Genomic DNA, 4,428 nt, shown 5'->3' on the forward strand with positions numbered 1-4,428 from the left:
AGCCGGGCGGGAATCACACTTGGAATGGCTCTGAGATGTCATCTACCCAGCAGCAGCGGACCTCCCGTGAGCGTGAGCGGGTCGATGGACCTTTACAGGTGTGCGTGTCCCGTCCCGTAGCCATCCCCCAGCTGAGACCCGAAACGCACCCCCCGCCCTGCGCACCTCCCCGCCAACACAACAAAGAGAAAAGCTGGCCGCCAGCTTCTTCCTAAGGGACACAAACCAGCGCAAGGTCGCCAGCAGCTGTGGGCGGGGACTCTCCAGCAGAGAGGGGCTGGGTGTGAGACCAGCAATGCTCCACACTTAAAAATGTATTTCTACTGATTTCAGAGAGGAAGGGAGAGGGGGAGAGAGAGAAACATCCACGATGAGAGAGAATCATGGGTCGGCTGCCTCCTGCACGCCCCACACTGAGGATCGAGCCCACAACCCGCAACCTGGGCATGAGCCCCAACCGGGAATCAAACTGTGACCTCCTGGGTCACAGGTTGACCACTGAGACACACCGGCCGGACTTCCGTGATCATTTTTGAGACAAAGACATCAAAAGTGCCATGTGATCCCTCCGCTTGTCTGGGTGTGCTGCATGCTGGCTCACGTCACCGGGGACCCCGAATGCCCGGTGTTTACGGGGATGAACACGAAGCACATTAGAAAGTGGGGAGACGGTGGGAACCTGGACCCACGAGGGACGACCCTCCTGTCACCCTCTGGACAGTCCACGGCCCCCGAAACGGAAACCTCCATGCTCAGCACCACGCGGCTCAGCTGAATGGGGTGGGGGAGGGGGTGACGCGGGTACGTGTGGCCGCTGTGATCTCGCACCAGCAGAGGAAACAAATGTCCAACCAGCTTCTGTGTCTTTTAATTCTTCACTTGCCAGAGCTTCCAGCTCGTGTCGCACGAGCAATGGAGGCGGTGAGCCCTGTGACTGAGCACCAGGTCGCTCTGCCTCCCTCGCTCCACGTGGAGATGCAGGCCGTTGGGAGCTGCAGCTGCAACCTGCTGTGCGGACCCCGGCCACGTGGCCACGTCAGGGACCCAGAGAGGCCGGGCCGCGCTCCCACCTGGCATCTGGCTGAGTTCCTGATCAGCCTGAAGCAGCCACAGAACGACCTGCTCATGTCCGACCCGCCAGTTCTCCCGAGAGTGAGGGGACCCGTCTCCGAACTGCAGCTCCCCCGGCTGCCTGTATGTCCACCGACCCATCCTGGTCGGAGGACAGGGGCCAGCTGGGCTCCGAGGGGCCAGGGACAGAGCTCCTGGACGCAGGGCTGAGGCTGAGCGCATTGTCACTGGCCGGCCGGGGGCACGGGTGTGGCAGGGGCAGGCGAAGGGGCCTGGATAATTTTAGGTGCTGGTGCAGGTGCTGCGTCTCCTTTCTGCTCTTGTTCCCAGAGAACCGCCAGGTTCCCATTTTTATGAGAGTTTGTCTGTTTGATTGATGTCAGAGAGGAAGGGGAGGGAGGGAGAGAGGGAAACACCAATGATGAGAGAATCATGGACCGGCTACCTCCTGCACGCCCCACACTGGGGATGGAGCCCACAACCCGGGCCTGTGCCCTGACCGGGAATCGAACCCTGACCTCCTGGTTCACAGGTTGACACTCAGCCACTGAGCCGCCCTTGCCGGGCCTGAGTAATTCTTCGATTCACAGGCATCGCCGCCACCATGTCCGTATCTGTTCTCTGTGCCCTGCTCGCAGGCAGCACGCCTGTCCTCACTCCCCTCCACCCTCCTGGCTCAGGGGGCTCCCGCGCCCTGAGGGTCAGGTGTCCGGCCACGGCTGGGCCCCTGACTGTGGGGTTCCAGGAACAGGGGTGACATCTCCCTCACGCCTACTCGCTCCCCACAACGGGCTCGATGCTTTGAGTAGAAATGTGCCCAGTGAACGAGCTCCTTTGATTTCTGTCCTCATTAGCAGTCGCATCGAGGGTTCCTGGTTTTGCCCTTTTTCCATGGAAGGGAGGACGCAGTAGGCATGACTTCGACCAGCTTTCTGGGGGACACACGGGCCTGTTTAGAAATCGCCCTCAGCAAACTCTCCAGGCCTGAGAGCAGTTTCCCTGCTCGGGAAGCGTCAGGGCACCGTCCGGCCCCAGCCAGGGCCCCGGCTCAGAGGGAAGCCCTCCCGCCCCACCCCCGCTGCCCTTAGGAAAACACTGACATCAAGAAAAATTAAAGCCTGGCTGGCGGGGCTCAGTGGGTGAGTGTCGACCTATGAACCAGGAGGTCATAGTTCAATTCCGGGGCAGGTGCTCCATCCCCCGTGGGGAGCGTGCAGGAGGCGGCCAATCCATGATTTCTCATCATTGATGCTTCTATCTCTCTCTCCCTCTCCCTTCCTCTCTGACATCAATAAAAACATATTAAAAACATTTTTTTAAGATAGGAATTTGCATTGTCAGCCTGAGCTCAGTGGGACTTTTTCATGTTGCATGGAGAAGCGGGGAGGTGTTAGTGGGGGGACAGGCCAGCTTGGGCATTCCCAGGACCAGCACAGATGGTTCAAGAGCTGTTAATTATTATCTAACTAGAGGTCCGGTGCACGAATTCATGCACGGGTGGGGTCTCTTGGACTGGCCTGTGATCTAGGCCTATGGGGGGGCCAGCCAGCTGCGGGGAGGGACCCCAGGAGGTTGGCTGGCTGTTGGCCAGGGGTGGGGGAGGGAGGGTCTGTGGGAGGTTGGCTGTGGGAGCACACTGACCACCAGGGGGCAGCTCCTGCATTGAGCATCTGCCCCCTGGTGGTCAGTGCACATCATAGCAACTGGTGGACCGGTCGTTCCACCATTCGGTTGATTTGCGTATTAGCCTTTTATTATATAGGATTGCCAGGCTTATCCCAGTGCTGGGTGCTGTGATGGGGAGGGAGGGTTGCACCCCTTTATGAGCCTGACAGCCGTGCAAGAGACAGCGTGGACGCTTATAAAATGACAAATATCAAAGGAGCAGCAGAGGAGGAGAGCATCGCGCTCAACGCACCAGGAGGAGTCTCTCTGGAGAGACCAGGCCGGCTCCTGGGTGGGGCTGGGCTGGGGACGTGCTCGTGATGGACGGGGTCAGGGCGGGGTGCCCGAGGGGCAGGAGGGCTGTTTCTGACTTTTGTGAGTGGAGCTGTTCTAGACCTTTGAGTCCAGGGTATTGCCTGGGCGTGTGTTTATTTTTCCCAGGGTCTGCACGGAGGAGTGACACTGCTGGGCTATAGGTAACGCCGAGTTTAAACCTCGAGGCACTGCCCGGCGGCTTTCACAGCAACTGTGGCATTTCGTGTTCCTCCCAACAACACGGGAGCCTTCTGCCCTCTCCGACTTTGTGTGAACACCTGCTATTATCTGTCTTTTCTATTCTTTTTCTTTTTTCAGAGTAAGTTCTTTTTAAAATTTTATTGGGGTGACATTGGTCAACATGAACACATAGGTTTCGGGGGTGGGTTTCTATGTGACAAGCTCTGCATATGCACCGTGTGCCCCTCACCTAAGCCACATCCCCTCCTGTCACCTCATGCGAGCCCCCCGCCCCCTTCCCTCTGGCAGCCACCACACTGCTGTCTGTGTCCGAGCTTCAGTTTTACATCCCACAGAGGAGCGAAGTCGTAGGGGCCTTAGCTTTCCTGTCTGACTTAGTTCACTCGGCATCATGTTCTCCAGGTCCAGGGGCTTTCTGCTCTGACTGTGGGTGTGAAGTTATAGGTCTCTGTGTCTTGATTTGCATTTCCAAAACGACTCATGAAATGAACTGTTAAACGAACAAACACCCACGCCATCAACTCTAGAATAATGCAGCCGCGGCCCCCGGACCTCACGGCACCGAGGCCAAGTCCCAGTGGCTCAAGAACCCAGACGACGGTGTGAAGACAGAACCAGCCAGCACCCCCCGCCCCCAAAGCCCCTGGCTCCTCCCTGGCACAGAAACGACGGCGCCAGTTCCCACTCACTCCCGCGGTGCTTCTGGTAAAGGTGGTGCACCCCCCGCCCCCAGGGAAGCTAGTGACTTCCTCAGGTCAGCCGCACTCAAACCAGCCGCGACCTGACCCTCACAGACAAGGGTCCAGAGTAGGACGACTCACCGCGGCCACTTCAGTGTCCACCGCGCAGTCGGGACCGGCTTGTTGGGCACCTGGGCTCGCGTCCTCGCTGCTGGCCGGCCGCGGCGGCACTGGGTGCCCGGCCACGAGACGGGTCCTGCCCGCATCGAGTGCAGACGGGACAGTGTCCGTGCAGGACGGGGCCAACCCCGCCTGGTGCCCCTCAGCCAAAGCAAGGCCACACTTCCTGTTAGAAAGACCACACTTCCTGTTAGAAACACCGCGGCCTCTCAGACGCGACTGGCAGGAACGTGATTGGCAGGAAGGTGATTGGCAGGAACGTGATTGGCAGGAAGGTGATTGGCAGGAAGGCGTCAGGTGCTTCTGCCTAAACCCC

This window comes from Myotis brandtii, unplaced genomic scaffold (genome assembly GCF_000412655.1).
Source record: "Myotis brandtii unplaced genomic scaffold, ASM41265v1 scaffold247, whole genome shotgun sequence".
In the NCBI taxonomy this organism is placed as follows: Eukaryota; Metazoa; Chordata; class Mammalia; order Chiroptera; family Vespertilionidae; genus Myotis; species Myotis brandtii.